This window comes from Littorina saxatilis, linkage group LG9, assembly GCF_037325665.1.
Source record: "Littorina saxatilis isolate snail1 linkage group LG9, US_GU_Lsax_2.0, whole genome shotgun sequence".
Lineage (NCBI taxonomy): Eukaryota > Metazoa > Mollusca > Gastropoda > Littorinimorpha > Littorinidae > Littorina > Littorina saxatilis.
Window position 1 is genome coordinate 2121465 of NC_090253.1, and position 27700 is coordinate 2149164.

Genomic DNA, 27700 nt, shown 5'->3' on the forward strand with positions numbered 1-27700 from the left:
TTCTCTTTAGGTAACCGGTTTCTTTGTTCTAGTGTATCAACATTGACATTGTCTCGGGTTTAGGTAGGGAGTGTCGGTATGCTACCCCTTTCAGGATAGTGTCTGGACTGTTGCGGCTTGACACAGACTTTTGACCGACTTGCGTCAAGGTGTTCCCTCCAGATTAGCCCGCTTCATAACTATACTGCTGACAATTGTCTTATTTGGTGGTGTCTGATTGTCAGATGTTGACCACTGCTGACATTTGTCTTATTTGGTAGTGTCTGATTGTCAGATGTTGAGCACTGCTGAATTTAATGTACCTTGTTTGTTTTGCTGACCAAAATATGAAATTTTACACAGATCGAGACAATCAATGATCTTCCGAGATCGCGCCATATTTTGGTCAAAAATACAAATTGTGTTCATGTCAAACGGTAATGATTGGCATTGATAACATTTATGTATGACATCCAATGTTCAATCGATACTTTTTTTTCTTTTTTTTTAAGAGGGAAAACTGTTGTCACTCATTTGCTGTAATTGTTACACATCGACGTCCTATGCTTGAAGTTCAATTTCAGCCTGTCGCAGAATCTAGATAGCATGTCGCATGCGCATTCGTTTGTCACGAGCAGAAAATGGCAGAAATGTGCAAATTTAAAAAATGGAAAATCCGCCCTCGGAATTTGTTGCAAAGTTCCGCCTATACTGCCACAAAAATATGCTTGGTCTTGCGTCCTGAAATACTGAGCAGAACCCGCAGCTTTTTTTTTTACCTTCATTTTCATTACTGTATTTCCATTGCTGTGAAATTCGGGTCGCTTCCTCATGGTTAAAAGCTATAATAGCAAGAAGATTGGCGCCTACTAGGGGTGTGCGTGTTAAGTGTACTCAGCCAGAATGACCTAGTTCTGTTACGGGGGTATAGGTGACACTGGGGTGGGACATGAATACCGTCTCTGAGTGTTCACATAAAGTTGACCCGTGTCGATCCCTATCTGGATTCGAACCCGAGGCTATGCTGCTGCTATGCTAACTTGGTTTTTGTGTCCCCAGAACTAGTGTCTATTGGGGACATGACGTGGTTATATGCTAGGAACTAGTGTCTATTTGGGACATGACGTGGTTATATGCTAGGAACTAGTGTCTATTGGGGACATGGCGTGGTTATATGCTAGGAACTAGTGTCTATTGGGGACATTGCGTGGTTATATGCTAGGAACTAGTGTCTATTTGGGACATGACGTGGTTATATGCTAGGAACTAGTGTCTATTGGGGACATGACGAGGTTATATGCTAGGAACTAGTGTCTATTGGGGACATGGCGTGGTTATATGCTAGGAACTAGTGTCTATTGGGGACATGGCGTGGTTATATGCTAGGAACTAGTGTCTATTGGGGACATGGCGTGGTTATATGCTAGGAACTAGTGTCTATTGGGGACATGGCGTGGTTATATGCTAGGAACTAGTGTCTATTGGGGACATGGCGTGGTTATATGCTAGGAACTAGTGTCTATTGAGGACATGGCGTGGTTATATGCTAGGAACTAGTGTCTATTGGGGACATGGCGTGGTTATATGCTAGGAACTAGTGTCTATTGGGGACATGGCGTGGTTATATGCTAGGAACTAGTGTCTATTGGGGACATGGCGTGGTTATATGCTAGGAACTAGTGTCTATTGGGGACATGGCGTGGTTATATGCTAGGAACTAGTGTCTATTGGGGACATGGCGTGGTTATATGCTAGGAACTAGTGTCTATTGGGGACATGGCGTGGTTATATGCTAGGAACTAGTGTCTATTGGGGACATGGCGTGGTTATATGCTAGGAACTAGTGTCAATTGGGGACATGCCGTGGTTATATGCTAGGGACTAGTGTCTATTGGGGACATGGCGTGGTTATATGCTAGGAACTAGTGTCTATTGGGGACATGACGTGGTTATATGCTAGGAACTAGTGTCTATTGGGGACATGGCGTGGTTATATGCTAGGGACTAGTGTCTATTGGGGACATGACGTGGTTATATGCTAGGGACTAGTGTCTATTGGGGACATGGCGTGGTTATATGATAAGAACTAGTGTCTATTGGGGACATGACGTGGTTATATGCTAGGAACTAGTGTCTATTGGGGACATGACGTGGTTATATGCTAGGGACTAGCTAGTGTCTATTGGGGACATGACGTGGTTATATGCTAGGGACTAGTGTCTATTGGGGACATGCCGTGGTTATATGCTAGGAACTAGTGTCTATTGGGGACATGCCGTGGTTATATGCTAGGAACTAGTGTCTATTGGGGACATGGCGTGGTTATATGCTAGGAACTAGTGTCTATTGGGGACATGCCGTGGTTATATGCTAGGAACTAGTGTCTATTGGGGACATGGCGTGGTTATCTGCTAGGAACTAGTGTCTATTGGGGACATGCCGTGGTTATATGCTAGGGACTAGTGTCTATTGGGGACATGGCGTGGTTATATGCTAGGAACTAGTGTCTATTGGGGACATGATGTGGTTATATGCTAGGAACTAGTGTCTATTGGGGACATGCCGTGGTTATATGCTAGGAACTAGTGTCTATTGGGGACATGGCGTGGTTATATGCTAGGAACTAGTGTCTATTGGGGACATGCCGTGGTTATATGCTAGGGACTAGTGTCTATTGGGGACATGGCGTGGTTATATGCTAGGAACTAGTGTCTATTGGGGACATGCCGTGGTTATATGCTAGGAACTAGTGTCTATTGGGGACATGGCGTGGTTATATGCTAGGAACTAGTGTCTATTGGGGACATGCCGTGGTTATATGCTAGGGACTAGTGTCTATTGGGGACATGGCGTGGTTATATGCTAGGAACTAGTGTCTATTGGGGACATGACGTGGTTATATGCTAGGAACTAGTGTCTATTGGGGACATGCCGTGGTTATATGCTAGGAACTAGTGTCTATTGGGGACATGGCGTGGTTATATGCTAGGAACTAGTGTCTATTGGGGACATGCCGTGGTTATATGCTAGGGACTAGTGTCTATTGGGGACATGGCGTGGTTATATGCTAGGAACTAGTGTCTATTGGGGACATGGCGTGGTTATATGCTAGGGACTAGTGTCTATTGGGGACATGACGTGGTTATATGCTAGGGACTAGTGTCTATTGGGGACATGCCGTGGTTATATGCTAGGAACTAGTGTCTATTGGGGACATGACGTGGTTATATGCTAGGAACTAGTGTCTATTGGGGACATGACGAGGTTATATGCTAGGAACTAGTGTCTATTGGGGACATGGCGTGGTTATATGCTAGGGACTAGTGTCTATTGGGGACATGCCGTGGTTATATGCTAGGAACTAGTGTCTATTGGGGACATGGCGTGGTTATATGCTAGGAACTAGTGTCTATTGGGGACATGACGTGGTTATATGCTAGGAACTAGTGTCTATTGGGGACATGACGTGGTTATATGCTAGGAACTCGAGGATCACAAGTGCAGTGCTATATAGCTACCAACTGAGCTACCAGGATAAGGGCAGTGCTATATAGCTACCAACTGAGCTACCAGGATAAGGGCAGTGCTATATAGCTACCAACTGAGCTACCAGGATAAGGGCAGTGCTTTATAGGTACCAACTGAGCTACCAGGATAAGGGCAGTGCTATATAGCTACCAACTGAGCTACCAGGATAAGGGCAGTGCTATATAGCTACCAACTGAGCTACCAGGATAAGGGCAGTGCTATATAGCTACCAACTGAGCTACCAGGATAAGGGCAGTGCTATATATATATAGCTACCAACTGAGCTACCAGGATAAGGGCAGTGCTATATAGCTACCAACTGAGCTACCAGGATAAGGGCAGTGCTATATAGCTACCAACTGAGCTACCAGGATAAGGGCAGTGCTATATAGCTACCAACTGAGCTACCAGGATAAGGGCAGTGCTATATAGCTACCAACTGAGCTACCAGGATAAGGGCAGTGCTATATAGCTACCAACTGAGCTACCAGGATAAGGGCAGTGCTATATAGCTACCAACTGAGCTACCAGGATAACGGCAGTCTCCGTAGACAAAGCGCTGCATGCAGCAGGGGTGGGTTTCATGGACCGGTAACACAGTCGGCCAACTGCAGTTGAACGACTGAAATGCAGTAAACAGACAAAATTGGATTTCATGAAAAAGATTTCAGTCGGAGTTGCCCGATTACAGTGTTGACTTCCCCCCGGAATGAATTCGAGCAACCGCAGTCGGGTGACGCAGCTGTAATCCGACTTTCAGTGTGACCACCGCGAGTCCATGAAACAGAATCCACGTATTCCTGAACGGTGTAATAATGGCCAGCGTGAATGGTGCACAAGGAGCTTTATGAAGTCCATACATCAGAATGAAATAAGCTTTCCGTGTCAATGCTATCTCTTATCACGGGGCCATATTTCAGGCTGTCCCTTCAGAGAAGTTCAACAGCCGAAAACGCGCTGAACACCACTTCACTGTGAGGGGATACAATGCAAAACGTGATTTATGAGACAAGCCACATATGTGTCGCAGCACTGTGTCTTACAACCGCTCGTTCCATCTGGAATAATGATGTTGTTCAAGATCGGGTATTTCAATAGTGGTGTATAAAACTGGTTGTATTGTCTTCATGTCTTGCGTGCACTTTAGTTACCATGGTTTTTTAGGTGCAGATATGATATGAGATACATCGGACACTATAGAAGCTTGACGAGACAAAATACAATGTGGAAGAGAAAATGAAGTATGACCGATTACGAAGAGTGGACATTTAAAATCCTGTCGCGACGAAATACAATGTGGAAGAAAAAGCGTTACATTTAAAATTCTGACAGATCACGATTTAAAAACCAAAACAAAAAAGAAAACCATTGCGATTCTGACACAATGTGTAAGAAAACAACATTACAGGAAGTTAGAGCTCACGATCTATGCAGGTCAGGACTCCCCACGAACGTCCCTCGTAGAGGATCCAGGGACCCCCACTTTTCATTGTTAAAGGGTTCATGGACCCCCTCAACGGAGTCTTAGAGGGTCCCGAGAGTCCAGAGGCCCCAAAGCCCCGGTGTACTCAAAACACATGATCAAGCATAGAGTGCAATAAAATGTCTTATTTTATCGGAATATTCCAGGAGGGTATTCCAACAATACCTTGTTGAATGGCACACACCCACACACACACGCACACACACACACACACACACTTGCGACTTTTACAGTCGGAGAACAGTGCCCACGGGACGCACGATAAAGGAAATTTAGCTACCTCGGCCTGCTATAGTGCGTCCCACGGCCCGCTATAGTGCGTCCCACGGCCCGCTATAGTGCGTCCCACGGCCCGCTATAGTGCGTCCCTCGGCCCGCTATAGTGCGTCCCACGGCCCGCTATAGTGCGTCCCACGGCCCGCTATAGTGCGTCCCACGGCCCGCTATAGTGCGTCCCACGGCCCGCTATAGTGCGTCCCTCGGCCCGCTATAGTGCGTCCCACTGCCCGCTATAGTGCGTCCCTCGGCCCGCTATAGTGCGTCCCACGGCCCGCTATAGTGCGTCCCACGGCCCGCTATAGTGCGTCCCTCGGCCCGCTATAGTGCGTCCCATGGCCCGCTATAGTGCGTCCCACGGCCCGCTATAGTGCGTCCCTCGACCCCCTCCAGGAACTTCTAGTACGGGTTTTCGGCTTCTGGTGCGTATAGGACGCAGAGACGCGCCCTTTGGGGAGGCCTGGTGTGGGACTCTACGATCTTCTTCTGGTTTAAACAGTGTTTTATTAAATCAAACATGATACAATTATACAGCGATAAACAATAGGGACACGAACTCAAGCGATGATAGGGGTTAACATCAGAAGTTAAAGGTGGCAAAAGATGTGATAAGTAATGAGGGGATTTGCCATATACCATCTTGTAATATAAAATCAGTTTTTGTCTGTTCCGTCTTTCTTTTAGGTTACAAAATCTGCTTTCTTTATAAAGTTTTTCTTGGCTGGTGCCGCGCACACCACCGATTATAGTCCGAATGTCGGAATGGCTTCCAAATGTAATTTTTCCAGTGCAGTTGACTTGTACTCGGTGCAGTTGTCCCATAGGATGCCTGCGTAGTCAAAATGTGGAAGAACGAAAGATTTATACATAGTTTCCAGACTTTTACGATTCAATCTATATTAATAATATCTTCTTCTGGCAAAATACAACGTGGAAGCGTGACAGGAAATCTGAACATTACGGTCCTCTACCGGCAAAATGCAACGTGGACGAAAAAGCGTTGAAAAAAACACACACAACTGACGATGTGTGAAACATTGTCATCTTGGCGCGACAAATTGCTGTGTGGAGAAAAGGCGTTACTAGATGTCTGACACATAACTATGTGGCGTTACTAGATGTCTGACACATAATTATGTGGCATTTGTTTAAAGTCTACAGACACACAAGTGTGTTTGTTACTCACCATAGCTTCACTTCAGATGTAGAAGTTTTGGTTATTTGGAAAACATCCACGTATCACAAACACAAACACTCACACAAATAAAAGACAACTTAAAAAACCTATAAGCGATGGTCCCTTTTGCTGTTGTTGTTTGTGTTGGTGGTGGTGGGGGTCTTTATTTAATCGTTGTTGTTGGGTGTTTTTGTTTTGTTTCATATGTTGAGGATATTTTCATAGACACCGTTATACCCTGTTAAGTCTGATACCCATATGTGTACGTTTTTACTGAAAATTAAAAGCACCTGCAATGTAACTCTCTTGAAGGTTTTAATGTTTCCAAAAGTGAACTATGGGTCAACTTGACCCAATCGATCGCAGCGTAGCACTAAAAAAGCAATTTATTTTCTCGGCGTATGCAATAACCTCACTCACAAAGCGCCATTGGACAGAACTCTGGAACGTTGAACGGTTGATTGGATTGTTCACACCTACACCCTACCTTAAGGAATAGTTCCAGTCACTTTCGTTATTTATATTTAAAAAAATGCTCCGTGAAATTAAATGTTTCTATACACTCATTGCTTTTTTTTTTTTTTTTTTTTTTTTTTTCTCGTGTGTTAGCACTTTTTTTTCTCCAGCTGACATGCAAAGACGCGCACCTGATAATAACAAGAATATTTTTATGGCGCAAATATAACAAAAGCTATGAGCGCTTTATTATCTGATCATCTGAACAATTTCACGAAGGTAGCCCGTTATTTGTTGTCATGATCGAAACTATGTATGTAAAACCGAAAAAGATATTTACTATGCTTTCAGTGATGTAGATTCATGATAAAGACTTTTTATTTTGTTCAGACAATCATTCAATTTGATGTGGTTGTCCATATTTTACTGGTTACCAAAATCCAAATTCATTCAAAGATTCGTGTTTATTACAAAATAAAAACGAAATAAAAAAATCCAAGTCTCTACTATTTGTTTTTCGCTATCTACTTTATCCGGACAGAAAGCATTCAATAAATCTGGGAAGATGTGTCAAACCATGATTACACAGTGTCAGCTAGGTATAGGTAAACAACGGCTTTAGCCCTGCTTATCAACGACAGGGGTCGTACAGAATGTTACTGAGAGACACAAAAAGTTGTAGCCTGGGTTTACTACCCCCCAGTGCGCGGGCCGGGCGGTGCAAAGTTGTTTTTGATTCGAGGAGTTTCTTTTGAAGGCAAGGGTATTTGCGGGGCTGAAGGTATGTGGTTTTAGGGCTAGGAATGGTTGGTTTATTAGGTTCTATTCTTGTCACTCTTTTATTTGGTGTGTGGATTGGTGATTGGGTTGGCTGATCGGTTGGTTGGTTGGTTGGTTGGCTGATCGGTTGGTTGGTTGGTTGGAGGACGTCCAAGCGCGTTCTTCTAACTTTCGTGGCCCACACATTTGGCATTTGTTGTTGTTGTTGTTCGAAAATACTTAAGTAACGTTTTAGAGATGCAACTACAGCGATGTGTGTGTGTGTGTGTGTGTGTGTGTGTGTGTGTGTGTGTGTGTGTGTGTGTGTGCGAATGTGTGTGTGTGCGAGCGTGCCTGCGTGCGTGCATGCGTGTGTGTGCATGCGTGAGTGTGGGTCTGTGTCTGTTCCGGTGTGTGCATGTGTGTGCCTGTGTGTGAGTGTGGGTCTGTGTCTGTTCCGGTGTGTGCCTGTGTGTGCCTGTGTGTGAGTGAGTTTGTGTCTGTGTGTATGCCTATGTGTCTGTCCGTCTGTAACAAGATTCGTTCCAATCCCTTTAAGCTATTCAAGTTTTGTTGTGCCTACTTTATTATCGACCTTGGTTATTCCTCACTTTCAAATGTATGGTACTCTAATAAGCGTGCAGTTTTCTGTTTCTGTCTCACAAAACAGAGATTGAATGAATCGCCAAAATACATTTCCACCGACATACAACGAACCTAGCAAGGTTGTATCCTTTACACCGGCTGTATTCTTTGACCTAAGGCAGACGCGAACCAAAGAGCGAGTTTATGTTCCCATTCTTTTGGCACCGGGCTTTGTCTTGGTCTAAATGGAATAGATCGTGACTGATAGAGGTACCCGTATAACGCGTTGTCCACCCGGGTATACTTTGCAATCTACCCGGGCTAAAGAAGTCACGGACGATAATTAGAACAGGTAGATTAGCAGTGAAGCGAGGTAAGCCGATAGTGGTAAGATCGGTGAAGGGTGGGGGAGGGGAGGGGGAGGGGAGGGGGAGGGGAGGGGGAGGGGAGGGGGCCTTGGGAGTGAGTTATTAGACATGCTTTAGTAGTCTCAGTCGAGATGTTAATTTGCACGGTTGTCAGGTTGGAATTCAGAGCTGCTCACGTGTGTTTCTTTGTGCTTGGTTTCATTTAAATTTCGTGTTCATTTTACAGGCTAATACATGTAGCATAGAAATTATTATTGCTTCAGTAATGTTATCAGAGATAAAAATGTGCCTGTACGGTTGAAATTCAATATTGCCCAACGTTGGTTGCTTGTTTGTTTCTATGATTGTGTTTGTCTTTTCTTTTTAACTTTCTTTGTTTTATTCCGTTGTTTCTTTCCTTCTTTTTGTCTCCTTTTTTCTTTGTTCATTCTTGCTTTCTTTTGGGTTTTTTTCTGAAAAAAGCGTTGCTGATGTGGCACTTTTTCCTTGACACACACACACACACACACATACGCACACACACACATACGCACACATACGCACACACACACACACACACACACACACACACACACACACACACACACATACACGCACGCACATACACACACACACACATACACACACACGCACACACACTCACGCACACACACACACTCACGCACACACACACACACACACACACCACCCACCCCACCTCAACCCCTCCCCCACCCCCACCCCCACCACCAACACCACCCTCTCTCCTTTCAAATCTTTGTCCCCTATACAACCCCACTCACAGTTCCACAACATAATATTCCCAGAATTGATACCACGAGAAGCAAACAGACAGCGAGATCGAAGACATAGATAATACCAACAAGAGGTCTTTGAATTCCTTGACAGAAGATCACTGGAGACGCCGCAGTGAGTCCCAAACTTGGCGGTAATAGAGACTCAAGTGGGTCTCTTTTTGTGAGTACGAGGGTAGGTTTGGAAGACATGAAAAGTCAAGTGGTTCGCCGTTGATACTCAAGTATATTTTGACTCGTGTACATGGCGATCTTAACAAGTAGTGGAGAACGCTATGCTCGTGTAGTTTTTACTCTCCGTGGCGCGGTTGGTTTTTAAGTGGTGAGTTATGCGAAGAGCGTAGTAAAGATATGTTAATTCGCTTGTAATGGGATATTGGAATTGCTCAAGGATATATATAAAAATTATATGCAAAGGACGTAAGTTTGAATAATGTTGAGATTATAAAATACTCAAAGTCGTAAATTTCACGTGCATTCAAAAATACAAGTTTGCAAAATTGCATGTGGTCTTTTAATGCAAGGCTTGCAAATTGCAAGTTCAAAACAGCATTATCGTTCGTATAGATATATAAAGTAATAAAAAGCATGTGCAATAACATTTAAAGCTCAATAAGATGCAATTTCAGAGGACAGCACGTTTCGCCCTGCAGTCCGAACTGACGATCTAACAGCGAACGACCAGAAGAACAAGAAGAAGAAGAAGATGCAATTTCAATACAGTATTTCAGTTCCTGCTATGCACAAAGTCATGCAATAAGATCTTAAGTTCATGAAATACATGTACAATAACAGAGTGCGGGTATCTTGTCGAGACAGAGTCAATGAATATGGTGACGTCACTCGAGGCTCTGTCGAGAGTGAGTCGAGTGACGTCATTATATTCAGTCACCCGGTCGAGATGGATGTATCGGAAGTGTAATTATATATCCCCATGACCAATCAAAGCGAATTTTTGCTTAAACATGTCTTTACAACGTACATATAAATGTATGTACATAATTATGATAGAATATTGATGTATGAATTGAAGAAATGTATAAGAACACAAGAATGTATGAATGACAAAGAACAAATGTTTATTTTTGAATGTTTTATGTATGTTTTATTACGGACACAAAAGCTCAGCAATGCAATTTCTCTTTTAGAGATTAATAAAGTTATTGTATTGTATTGTATTGTATTGTATATAATTTATAATCACAAAATCGTCATCACAAGACAGGTACTATTCTCTGTTTGTCGTCTGCTACGAATAACCAAAAATAACTTTATGTTTAACTTCAAACTTAACTTCTCCGGGTTAGGTGGGACACATGTCACTTCATTTCACTTGGCCCACTCTGACAGGGGCTCCCTCCACGACCATGGCTATTTCACCTACTTGTTCGATTTTTTGCAAGGATTCGCTCTCAACCCAGAAACCTTACGCTTGATCAAAAAGCTGATTTCTCCCGCAGAAGTGTTTGCAGAAGGCCACAGATTAGTAAGTAGCCTAAGTGGATGAAAAGTGTTGGTGTGTCCTTGAGAAAATATTCTACTCATACGTGTACTCAACTAACGTGGTGACAAAACCTCTAAAAAAGGGTCTTGGCAGACATTTTGAATATGAATGTAAATCTGAATAATGCGTTGTTGATATGCCTGAAAAGACTTTCGAAAGCGAAGAGTGTGTGTGTGTGTGGGGGGGGGGGGGGGGCGGTGCACAGACGACTGTCTTTCTGAATATCTGAATATGCTTGCCGCGAAATTCTTCTAGAGGTTTTTTTCGAACTTGGGTTGAAGTAAATTCCAATCCACCTACGACTGGGGAAGAGTTTCGATCCAAACTAGTCTTCCAGACAGGAGGTATACAGCACCTGCCGTTGTTTGAATTTGTCCCCAACATAAGTCGTTAATTCACGCCGATTACCAAGACGGTTTGACATTACTTGGTTGATCGCGAAAAAGAGAGTGGTATTTACTTTGAAGGACGGATTTGTTTTACAAAATGATTGTAAGTGGAATGTTCATATTAACAGTATTGCAAGTAAAGTAATGTTATTGACTAATTGTTTGAAATTTTATAAGCACAGGTTTAGTAGAAAATCTTTAGAAACTATGTATAAATCCTACGTATTACCACACGTTGACTACGCCGATGTCGTCTGGGACAGTTGTACAGAAGTTTTATCTAACATTTTGGAACAGCTCCACCTCGAGGCCTTAAGGGTAATTGTCGGAGCAGTTAAAGGAACAAGCCACCAAAAATGATATGACGAATCAGGCTTCAGTAGTTTAAAACTAAGACGGGAAAAACATAAATTAATTTTGTATCATAAAATGGTACATGGGAAATGTTCTCAGAACGTGGCTGATTTATTGCCTCCTCTTGTCTCGACTGTGAACCCCTATCATAGACGAAACCCACTTGAACGGGTCGTACCACCACACAGAACTGAACTGTATAAATAGTCATTTGTTCCCAGCACTACCCGAACATGGAATTCTCTACCAGATAATATCAAATTAAGTAGATGTGCAACGCCAAGGCACTGCATACCCCAGCGAAAGACAAACCTCTCTCTCTCTCTGTCTCTGTCTCTCTCAAACACACACACACACACACACGAACACACACACACACGAACACACACACACTCATACCCCAAGTTACACACATACACACGCACTCACTCACTCTCTCACACACACTTCATACACACAAAACACACCCCCATACGCACATATAGACAGACGGACATATACACACCTTTACAAACAAACACACATACACACACACATACACTTACGCACACGCACAAACACACACCCACACACCCACATACCCACTCTCTCTCTCTCTTTCTCTCTTATACAAACACACACACACACACACACACACACACGTACATACGCACGCATGTACGCACGCACACACCCACAGACACACACACACACACACACACACACATTGACTCACACAAATCTCATACACACAATCATACGCACATACACGGTTGGCCTAGTGGTAAGGCGTCCGCCCCGTGATCGGGAGGTCGTGGGTTCGAACCCCGGCCGGGTCATACCTAAGACTTTAAAATTGGCAATCTAGTGGCTGCTCCGCCTGGCGTCTGGCATTATGGGGTTAGTGCTAGGACTGGTTGGTCCGGTGTCAGAATAATGTGACTGGGTGAGACATGAAGCCTGTGCTGCGACTTCTGTCTTGTGTGTGGCGCACGTTCTATGTCAAAGCAGCACCGCCCTGATATGGCCCTTCGTGGTCGGCTGGGCGTTAAGCAAACAAACAAATACGCACATAGACAGTCAGACACACACACCTTTACAAACACATATACACACTCATACACACACAAACATACACACAAACTCATGCACACACACATTCACACACACACACACACTCTCTCTCTCTCTCTCACATACACACACACACCCACGCACACACACCCCAAGTCACACACACATACACACACTCACTCACACGCACTCACTCACTCTCTCACAAAAAACTTCATACACACAAAACACACACCCATACGCACATATGGACAGACGGACATACCCACCTTTACAAACAAACACACATACACTTATGCACACACACACACTTACACACACACGAGTACAGACTCATGCACGCGTGCGCACACACACACACACGCAAATACACACACACACCACACACATACGAGTACAGACTCATGCACGCGTGCGGCGCACACACACACACACACACACACACACACACACTTACACACACACACACACACACACAAACAGTAACACTAACACATGTGCACAAAATGAACACAAACACACACACTGCGCGAGAGAGAAAGACTACAGGGAGGCATGACGTCATGATGCATTAATTGACGTCAAAGACTTTCGACCGTGACGTATTCTTCTTAGGCGAGCTTTATCCATAGACTTGGAAACTACGGAATTTCTACCCGTCCAAAACGGCCTTGGGTGGCGTTTGCTGAAAAAATGGGGGCGACTATTGCACCCACCGTATTTTTGTTAGTATGGTCCCAATTTTTGGTGAACTTCCATCTCCAACTGTAGCACGTAGCCGGGCACAAAGAATCCTTCTTTATCATGTATTATTCGGTATGCACATTTCTCAAGTCGATTACAGTATAGCGTTCACGGGATACCTCCAGCTTCGCTGGGATTAAACAAAATCAATTGGCCAGTTTAAACAGTTTTTATGTCGTTCAGATAGTAAAGTTCCTCCTCAATATTATTATGGCAAGAGAAAAGACGGAATTATACACTGCAGACTAAGATTAGAAATGAGCGATTTAAATGATGATATGGTGAAACGCCACTTTAGTGATAACCCGACTTGTCAGTGCGGATATCGAAATGAAAATGTTGAACATTATCTATTGTCATCATTTTCACGAGTTTTCATTCACAAATACCTGGGAAATAAATCTCATGTTCCCCATGCAATAACTCAAGGTGGTGAATGGGTTTGAGCTTTCAGGTGAAACGTGGATTGTCAAAGTAAAAGCCAATCAGGCTGATTGTTTGATGTGTGGAACCATCGCGGCTTTGGATTTGTGTTTCCGAGGACAACGATTGTAAGCATTCACTCTCAAAGACCCAATCAATGTTGATAATTACCGCGGCGACTCATGGTCAATTTGCAACTTATCTCTGTAATCGCAAAATCCACAACGAAAAGTCATAAACACTTAAAAAGAAAAGAAATATGCTGAACACTTACTGAACTCACACGTATGATCGCAGCTCTGTACATTTTCAGACTGGAAGAAAAGCGTCAACAAGCTACGTTTGACGTCACATTGTCACGTTTCACTATATCACATAAGGTGATTATGAAACGGTTAGTTACTTCTAACCAACTAACCACACCACGATCCACTCTCGCAGTCATACAATTAAATAGAAACAACAAAAGTATAAGTTTCAGACGCCTGTTTATGTAATAACTCGCCACCTCCCTCGAGACTTCACTCAAAATATGTTCTTTTACGTTCAAAACGTAAAACCAATGGTCACTGACAAAATGCCAGTTAGAATATAGAAAATTATAGTAACACGCTGATCCCGTGTAAAGCTAGGAAAATATAGCTGATCTGCCTAAAAGTGCTAATTTATGCAGGTGTCACACACCCCACGTTGTCACCGCTCGAATGTAATCATAAATAGAAAAGATGACAACGGTGGTAAACAGGGTGCAAAGACATGGTGCACTTAGCTTTTTCTTCTGCCACTGAGTGGACGGCCTGAAATTAGTCTTTAGTCTCCACAACTGCTCTGTCGAATGAAGTGCTGGTTAGCGTGGTGACGAAGCAGGGAACTGTGGAGACATCAGGCGCCACACCCAGTCGCTGGTTAGCTGGTTAGCCGGTTAGCTGGTTAGCCGATTAGCTGGTTACATCACTCCGCGGACGATCTTGATGTAGCGTCCCGCAGATACAGCATCCCGCAGGTAACAGCGTCCCGCAGACAACAGCAACGGAAGATAGAAAATCAGCCATTTTCCGTCCTTCTCTCCACATCTGCAAAAACCATATACAGATTAGTATTTTAGCGTCACAAAGAGCAAATTATGCGCTAACCTGGAAAGAACAACAGAGAGTATTTCATTCCACAAACACAGACTCGTCAGCAGCGTTAAATAATGATTTATTACCTCAAAAAGCCTATGAATGTAGCACTCTCATGGAAGCAAAAACCGCTTCCTCCTTTGAATGGCCTCTGTTCGTCAACTGCGACACACCATTCAACCTCTTGCTGACTCCTTTCTGCGGTGAAATTACCTTCCCGCACAGCGAAGAGAATTTGACGATCCGTCAACGTCAGACCGCATGTGAACGGAGAGAAAGTGGTCTCAAACTGAAGTTTCCTGAAGCCCTCCTGTACATAATATGCAGAGCGGCGCGTTGAATACTAATGCAGAACTCAAAGCGATGAAATCCATCAAACTAGCAGGAAATATAAGACACCGACCGTTCTTCCCAGCGCTGAGTTTTCGAGTGTCCAGTTAACATGTCTCAGACAGACAACCTTGACAAAATCACGTGACTCACCCTGTCACATACCCCAGTTCAGTTATCGACAATTCTGCCTCGACAGCAGAAATCACCACCGTGAAATCCGTGCAACACAAAATATCCGTGTTCGTTCTACAAGTTCAAGTTCAAGTTTATTAGTCCATAACCCATGGGGGCATTTTGAACAATAAATACAATCAATACAATCATGATATATGCTAATATAATAAAAAAAATAAATACAAAATAAAAAAAAAATTATGAAAAACTGTTACAAATTCTATTAGTAAAGTCCAAAATATTCTTTAGCAATTTCTTTTTCTTAGTAGCAAACAACTTTTTAAATTTAAGTGCATTAGGTTTTTTCCAATAGTAAGGTGGTAACAACTCAGCTCTTTCTTCTTTGAAAAAATCACAGACAAATAGATAATGGAATTCATCACCTATGTCATGCGATACACATTTGGTGCAAGTTCTTTCTGACCTCGGGATGTTAAGATAACGTTCTTTCTGTACAGGCAAATTGTTGTTTAATGTTCTAAACTTCATCATTGAAACACATTGCTGATATGGCAGGGTTGTGACGTAGTCTTCACATGCAAAAATATCTTTGAACATTCGATAATTCCAAAACATATTTTTTGTTCCAATTTCTGTAAACCATTTATGGATATACTGGTCATATAAGCTTCTTTTTACTTTCTTTTTAAACCACGTTCTACGCTGTCAGCAAAACCCACAACCGTTGACGGAAAGCACAGGCGCTTTCTATCGCAATTGACCAAGAGAAGGCACCCCACCGAGTGACACTTTCTTGATTCATGTCACTAAATCGTGACACACATACAAGTTTGACGTGTTATCTCGAGCTACTGTGACGATGCTTTGTGGCCCGGAGTTGGATTATAAAAATTCGTCTCCCTGTGGGTTATTGTGCATTTTGTTGCACAACCAAAATGATGACAAAAACGATGTTTGGTGGCTTGTCGTCAGACCAGCATTTTGTTGTTGGTCCTCGGGGAGCATATCGCCTTTTGTCTCATATTTATCAACCGCGGCCTTCGGCCTTGGTCGATAAAGATGAAACAAAAGACGATATGGTCCCCTTGGACCAACAAAAAAGCTGGTCTGTCAACAAGCCACCAAACATCTTATATTATTTTGTAGTAATTACGATGATGTCCGAAGACTAACTATACACACATTACCGAATGATCATCAAAATGTACAATGTTTATTGTTTGGTCTGCCAAACCTACGTTTTACCGAAAACATTGAAATATTCGAAAAGGTACATAGCTTTATAAGGTTAAGTGATAGATTTTGATTACCCTGTGGTCACCATGTCAATGATCCAGTATTTGATTATTGACAGGTCATGCTGTTTTACGTTTTTACTGAAGGTCAAGTTTTGAGTGAATCTTTTTATTAAAGGTTTTTCTGTGTATTCACATGACTAACCTCAGCTTAATTAGTTTGTACGACAATGTAAATGAAATTTTTGCTGCTGCAGAAGCATTGATCTAGCAAGTCTGTGAAAGTCTCTCATCGTCTCTTTGACACTAAATGGCAGGATACGCAAGTGTGGTTTCACACATTTTTGTCGTTCATTCTTTGTTCCAAACAGGCGCACACACCAGCAAACACACTGTCTGCATGAAGACAAATTGACGCTAAATAATATATGTTCAGCACACCGCAATGGTTTACCAACGTTATTAAACGCAAATACGCACAGCACTATACAGAAGGTATACGCACAGTTTTGTTCTGGCTTTTCCTGGACATGTTTGCGACATGCCGAAAACTAGTTTATCTCCGGTATAGGTCAACAGTTCTGGGCGATTTACGATCATATTTAGCACCCTGGTGAAACTAGGAGGACCATTAAACTCTCTGCTACCCTTGTTGACCGCTATATATATGCGGGTAAAAGAATGGCTGGTCATAAATCACACTGGATATAGTTTCTGTGGATTTTATTGTGAATCCGTGTCTGAATGGGACTGGTATTTTATCACAGGAAGCCGACGAGCATTCTTGTTTCAGCGTGAAGTTCTTTTCGCGGATAAAAAAAAAAGGTGCAAGTTTGTTCGAGAAGGTGTAAGTCTTAGGTTCATTTATGCTAGCTTTTAAATTGTTTGTGTGTGTGGGTGGGGGGGGGGTGTTTGTGCGTGTGTTGTGTGCGTTTGGGTGCATTTGCGTGTCTGCGTGTATGCGTGCGTGTGTGTGTGTGCGTGTGTGTGTGTGGTTGTGCGCGCGTGTGTGTGTGCGTGTTTGTTATTTTATTTACTGTAAACACAAGTACATTTTCTCTTAGCTTTAGCAGTCACACCCAACATTTCGTTTCCAGTTTAAACTAAATAGAAAACAACAAGCAGGTAGCCCCGGCAGTTGATTGCCGGACGTTGCGGAACAAGGTAACAGCTTGACGCGGTCAATATTTAATGTGGTAAGAAGGACAAAGGGCGTGAGTGTATACCTCTTGGCACTGAAACCTTTACATGGACAGCCGCCCATTGACTGACCTTCTTCTTTATTTGGTGTTTAACGTCGTTTTCAACCACGAAGGTTATATCGCGACGGGGAAAGGGGGGAGATGGGATAGAGCCACTTGTCAATTGTTTCTTGTTCACAAAAGCACTAATCAAAAATTTGCTCCAGGGGCTTGCAACGTAGTACAATGTATTACCTTACTGGGAGAATGCAAGTTTCCAGTACAAAGGACTTAACATTTCTTACATACTGCTTGACTAACATCTTTACAAAAATTGACTATATTCTATACAAGAAACACTTAACAAGGGTAAAAAGAGAAACAGAATCCGTTAGTCGCCTCTTACGACATGCTGCGGGAGCATCGGGTAAATTCTTCCCCCTAACCCGCGGGGGGTTTGACTGACCGCGTGAGATCAGACGAGAGTGGTTTGTGTACAGAGGGTCTCACAAAAGTCTAGTCTCTTTTATTTTGGATATTGATGATTGTGTGTTATCGATCGCAAAAGAGTACGGGCAGAGTTTGTCCTCTTGGTAAAAGAGAGAGAAATGGGGGAAAGAGCGAAGGAAGAAGAGAGAGAGAGAGAGAGAGAGAGAATACTTCATGGCTTGCTGTTTTGTACCAGATTTACACGAGGTTTTTTTTTTAATATTGAATTGCGAGCGAAAGCGAGCTGTTCACTATTTGAAAAAGCAACTAGTGTAAATCTGGTACGACACATCAAGCCATGTAGTATTCTGTTTATCCTACATACTGTACTTACGTGTATTTTACTGAAAATGTCCTGCAGTCGAGGCAGCTAAAATGAAGACGCTTGTTTTGGAACTTCGATCTCTTCTAAAGCATCGTGCAATCTATTACGTCAAAGCAAAGAAACGTCACTCTAAAAGTGTGGCGTGACGTGTTAGTTCTAAAAATTCATCGAGGGTAATTAGCGAGCGCAATTTTTTTTTCTATAATGACGTTTGTCTCAGTGACTTTGGCATCATAAGCAGTGGAAAAACAGGTCCTTGCTAGACTTGCTTGGCATGACCTCATTTACATGATATACAGACGTGTGGTTTGAACGATTATTATCTCACGAGTGTCTCTCTCACATGTGTAGGATAAAGAGCCTATTTAACTTAGTTTGTTGTTGATTCTGCGCTATTAACTCGATCTATTGAGCCCTTCTTGTGATAACAACAGAATTACTGACGCTTCCAGCGAGAGAGCATTGTTTGCAAATCAGTGTTGTCATAGGCTGAAATCGTTCATGGTAGGTTCGCTTTTCAAGAAGGGAGACAATAGTTGGCGTTTTGCTAACCAGGCCAGTTACGTCCCGTGTGTTTAAAGACATACGTACAATACCAAGTCATACCGGCTAGCGGCAGGCTTTGTACTAGTTTCCCGTCGCTTCAAGTGAAATCAATCCCGAAACCGCAGTCTTTCAGGGCGACCCAAAAACTGCAACCCATAAAAATGCTTATAACTTCTGTATCTGTTGGCTGAATGACTTCATTTTTGCGTACATGAACTCTACCTTATGCATGACCCGTCCACATTACCGTGATCTATATGTGTACTGGTTGCAATCAAACACTACATGCTACAACGATCCCAAACTAAAACTACCTCTAAAAACTTACGAACAAAACAAACGAACAAACAAACAAACAAACAAACAAACAAACAAACAAACAAACAAACAAACAAACAAACAAACAAACAAACAAACGAACAAACAAACAAACAAACAAACAAACAAACAAACAAACAAACAAACAAACAAACAAACAAACAAACAAACAAACAAACAAACAAACAAACAAACAAACAAACAAACAAACAAACAAAACAAACAAACAAACAAACAAACAAACAAACAAACAAACAAACAAACAAACAAAACAAACAAACAAACAAACAAACAAACAAACAAACAAACAAACAAACAAACAAACAAACAAAACAAACAAACAAACAAACAAACAAGCAACAAACTAAGCAAAAACAGGCAAACAAACGAAAAAGCAAGCTAACAAACAAACAAACAAACAAACAAACAAACACACCAAAAAACAGTAAACAAACAAACACGAACAAACAAACAAACAAACAAACAAACAAACAAACAAACAAACAAACGAACAAACAAACAAACAAACAAACAAACAAACAAACAAACAAAACAAACAAACAAACAAACAAACAAACAAACAAACAAACAAACAAACAAACAAACAAACAAACAAACAAACAAACAAACAAACAAACAAAACAAACAAACAAACAAACAAACAAACAAACAAACAAACAAACAAACAAACAAACAAACAAACAAACAAACAAAACAAACAAACAAACAAACAAACAAACGAACGAACAAAACAAACAACAAACAAACAAACGAACAAACAAACAAACAAACAAACAAACAAACAAACAAACAAACAAACAAACAAAACAAACAAACAAACAAACAAACAAACAAACAAAACAAACAAAACAAACAAAACAAACAAACAAACAAACAAACAAACAAAACAAACAAACAAACAAACAAACAAACAAACAAACAAACAAAACAAAACAAACAACCAACCAAACAAACAAACAAACAAACAAACACACAAAACAAACAAACAAACAAACAAACAAACAAACGAACAAAACAAACAAACAAACAAACAAACAAACAAACAAACGAACAAAACAAACAAACAAACAAACAAACAAACAAACAAACAACCTATGAACAAAACAAACAAACAAACAAACAAACAAACAAACGAGCAAAACAAACAAACACACAAACAAACAAACAAACAAACAAACAAACAACCTATGAACAAAACAAACAAACATACAAACAAACACACATATGAACAAAGCAAACAAACAAACAAACACACATATGAACAAAACAAACAAACAAACAAACAAACAAACAAACAAACAAACAAACAAACGAACAAAACAAACAACCAACCAAACAAACAAACAAACAAACAAACGAACAAAACAAACGAACAAACAAACAAACAAACAAACAAACAAACAAACAAACAAATGAAACAAGGAGAAATCGTGCCCCGTGTGGTCTCGAGTCATTATTTTCACTGAGTGAAGCCAAACGCTACTTCATACAACAATGCCATGGACAGATCTTCGAAGTTAGCGGTGAGTGACATTAGGTGGTTTTTGAGGCCTGGGGCTAGGCGGTGGGGGGTGGGGGGTGGGGGGTGCACAAGTAGGATTCTAGCACGATGCAAAATAATCCCGTCTGACAGTTCATCAATTAGCGGTGACCTGTATTGTGTGAGCTTTGCTGTCTCCTTGGTCTGAGACCCCAATCAATTAGCGGTGACCTGCATTGTGTGAGCTTTGCTGTCTCCTTGGTCTGAGACCCCAATCAATTAGCGGTGACCTGTATTGTGTGAGCTTTGCTGTCTCCTTGGTCTGAGACCCCAATCAATTAGCGGTGACCTGTATTGTGTGAGCTTTGCTGTCTCCTTGGTCTGAGACCCCAATCAATTAGCGGTGACCTGCATTGTGTGAGCTTTGCTGTCTCCTTGGTCTGAGACCCCAATCAATTAGCGGTGACCTGTATTGTGTGAGCTTTGCTGTCTCCTTGGTCTGAGACCCCAATCAATTAGCGGTGACCTGTATTGTGTGAGCTTTGCTGTCTCCGTGGTCTGAGACCCCAATCAATTAGCGGTGACCTGTATTGTGTGAGCTTTGCTGTCTCCGTGGTCTGAGACCCCAACACTTGGGAAAAGCACCGGACTCCATTGTGTGGAAGTGCCGGTGGGACCTTGGGTCTTTTGGTTTGTGGCAAGTGATGTCGCTTCTTGTGGCTTTGCGCTTGGAGAGAGAGGGAGAGAGGAAAGAGGGGGAGAGAGAGAGAAAGAGAGAGAGAGAGAGAGAGAGAGAGAGAGGAAGAGAGGGAAGAGAGAGAGAGAGAGAGAGAGAGAGAGAGAGAGGAAGAGAGGAAGAGAGAGAGAGACAGGAAGAGAGAGAAAGAGGAAGAGAGAGAAAGAGGGAGAGGCCAACAGACAGAGAGACGGAGAGTGAGAGGGACACAGACACAGAGGGACACAGATCGAGAATGCCAATGGCAATAACCATTCTTCATTTAACAAGGGAAATACTTTTGCTCCTCGCCCTAGAGAGAGAGAGGGAGAAATAGAGAGAGAGAGAGAGAGAAAATAGAGAGAGATAGAGAGAGAGAGAGAGAGAGAGAGAGAGAGAGAGAGAGAGATCTAGCTGCCAATGGTAGAAACAGACAGACGGTGAGACTGGGAGATCTAGCTGCCAATGGTAGAAACAGACAGACGGTAAGACTGGGAGATCTAGCTGCCAATGGTAGAAACAGACAGACGGTGAGACTGGGAGATCTAGCTGCCAATGGTAGAAACAGACAGACGGTGAGACTGGTAGATCTACCTGCCAATGGTAGAAACAGACAGACGGGGAGACAGGGAGATCTAGCTGCCAATGGTAGAAACAGACAGACGGTGAGACAGGGAGATCTAGCTGCCAATGGTAGGAACAGACAGACGGTGAGACAGGGAGATCTAGCTGCCAATGGTAGGAACAGACAGACGGGGAGACAGGGAGATCTAGCTGCCAATGGTAGGAACAGACAGACGGTGAGACAGGGAGATCTAGCTGCCAATGGTAGGAACAGACAGACGGTGAGACAGGGAGATCTAGCTGCCAATGGTAGAAACAGACAGACGGTGAGACAGGGAGATCTAGCTGCCAGTGGTAGAAACAGACAGACGGTGAGACAGGGAGATCTAGCTGTCAATGGTAGAAACAGACAGACGGTGAGACAGGGAGATCTAGCTGTCAATGGTAGAAACAGACAGACGGGGAGACAGGGAGATCTAGCTGCCAATGGTAGGAACAGACAGACGGTGAGACAGGGAGATCTAGCTGTCAATGGTAGAAACAGACAGACGGTGAGACAGGGAGATCTAGCTGCCAATGGTAGAAACAGACAGACGGGGAGACAGGGAGATCTAGCTGCCAATGGTAGGAACAGACAGACGGTGAGACAGGGAGATCTAGCTGCCAATGGTAGAAACAGACAGACGGGGAGACAGGGAGATCTAGCTGCCAATGGTAGGAACAGACAGACGGTGAGACAGGGAGATCTAGCTGTCAATGGTAGAAACAGACAGACGGTGAGACAGGGAGATCTAGCTGCCAATGGTAGGAACAGACAGACGGTGAGACAGGGAGATCTAGCTGCCAATGGTAGAAACAGACAGACGGGGAGACAGGGAGATCTAGCTGCCAATGGTAGGAACAGACAGACGGTGAGACAGGGAGATCTAGCTGTCAATGGTAGAAACAGACAGACGGTGAGACAGGGAGATCTAGCTGCCAGTGGTAGAAACAGACAGACGGTGAGACAGGGAGATCTAGCTGTCAATGGTAGAAACAGACAGACGGTGAGACAGGGAGATCTAGCTGCCAATGGTAGGAACAGACAGACGGTGAGACAGGGAGATCTAGCTGCCAATGGTAGGAACAGACAGACGGTGAGACAGGGAGATCTAGCTGCCAATGGTAGAAACAGACAGACGGGGAGACAGGGAGATCTAGCTGCCAATGGTAGGAACAGACAGACGGTGAGACAGGGAGATCTAGCTGTCAATGGTAGAAACAGACAGACGGTGAGACTGGTAGATCTACCTGCCAATGGTAGAAACAGACAGACGGTGAGACTGTGAGATCTAGCTGCCAAATGGTAGAAAGAGACAGACGGTGAGACTGGTAGATCTAGCTGCCAATGGTAGAAACAGACAGACGGTGAGACTGGTAGATCTAGCTGCCAATGGTAGAAACAGACAGACGGTGAGACTGTGAGATCTAGCTGCCAATGGTAGAAACAGACAGACGGTGAGACAGGGAGATCTAGCTGTCAATGGTAGAAACAGACAGACGGGGAGACAGGGAGATCTAGCTGCCAATGGTAGGAACAGACAGACGGTGAGACAGGGAGATCTAGCTGCCAATGGTAGAAACAGACAGACGGGGAGACAGGGAGATCTAGCTGCCAATGGTAGAAACAGACAGACGGTGAGACTGTGAGATCTAGCTGCCAATGGTAGAAACAGACAGACGGTGAGACTGGGAGATCTAGCTGCCAATGGTAGAAACAGACAGACGGTGAGACTGGGAGATCTAGCTGCCAATGGTAGAAACAGACAGACGGTAAGACTGGGAGATCTAGCTGCCAATGGTAGAAACAGACAGACGGTGAGACTGGGAGATCTAGCTGCCAATGCCAATGGTAGAAACAGACAGAAAGAGACGAAGATGTAGTAGTAAAATTGATATTAAAAGTCCTACGGTTTTTTGCCATTGAGGACTTGAGTGCTTGTCCGCTTTAAAAAAAAAAAAAAGAGAGACGAAGATGATGTATTCGACGTGGTAACATTACTTGTAGCAGCATTCGCAACAGTGGTGGTGATGATTATGGTGGTGTTGGTCGTGGTGGAACAGACTTCTATCGGTGGTGGTGGCATCATATTAAAGTGCAGTTTTCCTACCACTGTGATTTTCCAGCATGGATGGGCTCTGAAAGGGAGACCCTATCTCTGTACGCGTTCTTCGTTTAAAAAGAAGCTCAAAATTAAAACCATTCGGCTGATAATTATATTATTGAATTCTATTGAACGATGATATTACTTCGTTAATAAATTAATAACCAGGCATTCATCGCGTGGCCAATTCCCTGGTCAGGAATATATAGAAAGGCTTTATTCATTAAATAGTGTTACCTATAATTATACGCTTGTAAGCACGTACACACACACGCACTCACACACACCATACACTCACAAACTCTCTCTCTCTCTCTCTCTCTCTCTCTCTCTCTCTCTCTCACACACACACACACACACACACACACAGGCACATGCACACACACACACACACATCCACACACACACACACACACACACACACACACACACACACACACACACACACTCGTGTGAGTATATATGTTAGAGAGAAAGAGATAAAACCGGGTGATTGTCCATAAATACAAACACACGGCATGTATTACTGACCCCCCTCCCCGTTGAAAAGAACCTTGTGTGTTTAATCAATAAAATGTCTTTCGTCTTACGTCTTACACACACACACACACACACACACACACACACACACACACACACACACATAATTCTGTAGTTCCTTATACTGTCCACAGAATTTCGATATTTTCATTAGCTGAGTTGAATAGTATAGCGTGGTTTATGGGTTTTTTTCAACAGCACATGTCTATAGGAAGACTCACAGCTTGTCAGTTTCACCAAAATGGACGAGTATCGTTACGGTGTCGTTGAATAGAAATTGCTGTCTTTTTTGATTGCCATTATGCTGCTGCATAAGATATTGGGTTATGCTGCGCTACATAAAAGTCAAGAGTCTATGTGTGTGTGTGGGGGGGGGGGGGGTGGGAACTGTAGTGTGTGGGTCCAGGGGGTGAGGGGAGGGGAGGGAGTGTGGTGTGTGGGGTGAGGGGAGGGGAGGGAGTGTGGTGTGTGGGGTGAGGGGAGGGGAGGGAGTGTGGTGTGTGGGGTGAGGGGAGGGGAGGGAGTGTGGTGTGTGGGGTGAGGGGAGGGGAGGGAGTGTGGTGTGGGTGTAGATGTGTGTTCGTTATTAATACAACACGATCGAGTTAAAACTTGTTACTTGTAGCAGTTACAACTGTTCATACTCGCCTCCTGTGCACACACTTTAACCCAACTTTATTACGACTTCTCTTTCTTAACGTGTGTATGTCACTTAGCATTGCGTCACAAACATGTGTCTCTGTGTGTATGTCACTTAGCATTGCGTCACAAACATGTGTCTCTGTGTGTATGTCACTTAGCATTGCGTCACAAACATGTGTCTCTGTGTGTATGTCACTTATCATTGCGTCACAAACATGTGTCTCTGTGTGTATGTCACTTAGTATTGCGTCACAAACATGTGTCTCTGTGTGTATGTCACTTAGCATTGCGTCAAAAACATGTGTCTCTGTGTGTATGTCACTTAGCATTGCGTCACAAACATGTGTCTCTGTGTGTATGTCACTTAGCATTGCGTCACAAACATGTGTCTCTGTGTGTATGTCACTTAGTATTGCGTCACAAACATGTGTCTCTGTGTGTATGTCACTTAGCATTGCGTCACAAACATGTGTCTCTGTGTGTATGTCACCAAGCATTGCGTCACAAACATGTGTCTCTGTGTGTATGTCACTTAGCATTGCGTCAAAAAATGTGTCTCTGTGTGTATGTCACTTAGCATTGCGTCACAAACATGTGTCTCTGTGTGTATGTCACTTAGCATTGCGTCACAGACATGTGTCTCTGTGTGTATGTCACTTAGCATTGCGTCACAAACATGTGTCTCTGTGTGTATGTCACTTAGCATTGCGTCACAAACATGTGTCTCTGTGTGTATGTCACTTAGCATTGCGTCACAAACATGTGTCTCTGTGTGTATGTCACTTAGCATTGCGTCACAAACATGTGTCTCTGTGTGTATGTCACTTAGTATTGCGTCACAAACATGTGTCTCTGTGTGTATGTCACTTAGCATTGCGTCACAAACATGTGTCTCTGTGTGTATGTCACTTATCATTGCGTCACAAACATGTGTGTCTCTGTGTGGAGAAAGGTTGCTACTTATCGAAGCTCAGTATTTGTAGAGAGCGTTATGTTCTTATTTTTGTAATGAAGAATAAATAAATCGCGTAAGGCGAAAATACAACATTTAGTCAAGTAGCTGTCGAACTCACAGAATGAAACTAAACGCAATGCAACGCAGCAAGACCGTATACTCGTAGCATCGTCAGTCCACCGCTCACGGCAAAGGCAGTGAAATTGACAAGAAGAGCGGGGTAGTAGTTGCGCTAAGAAGGATAGCACGCTTTTCTGTACCTCTCTTCGTTTTAACTTTCTGAGCGTGTTTTTAATCCAAACATATCATATCTATATGTTTTGGGAATCAGGAACCGACAAGGAATAAGATGAAAGTGTTTTTAAATTGATTTCGACAATTTAATTTTGATAATAATTTTTATATATTTAATTTTCAGAGCTTGTTTTTAATCCAAATATAACATATTTATATGTTTTTGGAATCAGCGAATGATGGAGAATAAGATGAACGTAAATTTGGATCGTTTTATGAAAGAAATATTTTTTTACAATTTTCAGATTTTTAATGACCAAAGTCATTAATTAATTTTTAAGCCACCACGCTGAAATGCAATACCGAAGTCCGGGCTTCGTCGAACAATACTTGACCAAAATTTCAACCAATTTGGTTGAAAAATGAGGGCGTGACAGTGCCGCCTCAACTTTCACGAAAAGCCGGATATGACGTCATGAAAGACATTTATCAAAAAAATGAAAAAAACGTATGGGGATATCATACCCAGGAACTTTCATGTCAAATTTCATAAAGATCGGTCCAGTAGTTTGGTCTGAATCGCTCTACACGCACGCACACACACACACACACACACACACACACACACACACACACACACACACACACACACACACACACACACACACACACACACACACACACACACACATACACACACACTTACACCACCACCCTCGTCTCGATTCCCCCCTCGATGTTAAAACATTTAGTCATAACTTGACTAAATGAAAAACAGTGCCGGCAGCTTGCATGTGAGATTCATGGACGATTTTGAGATTATTGCATTGTTTGTATTATTGCATTGTTT

General features: G+C 42.9%; 1 protein-coding gene across 1 annotated transcript in view; it reads left to right on the top strand.

The window, feature by feature from the left end:
- Positions 1-27700, top strand: part of LOC138975063 (ELKS/Rab6-interacting/CAST family member 1-like) — a 271931-nt gene that overhangs the window by 25859 nt on the left and 218372 nt on the right. The window lies entirely within an intron of this gene.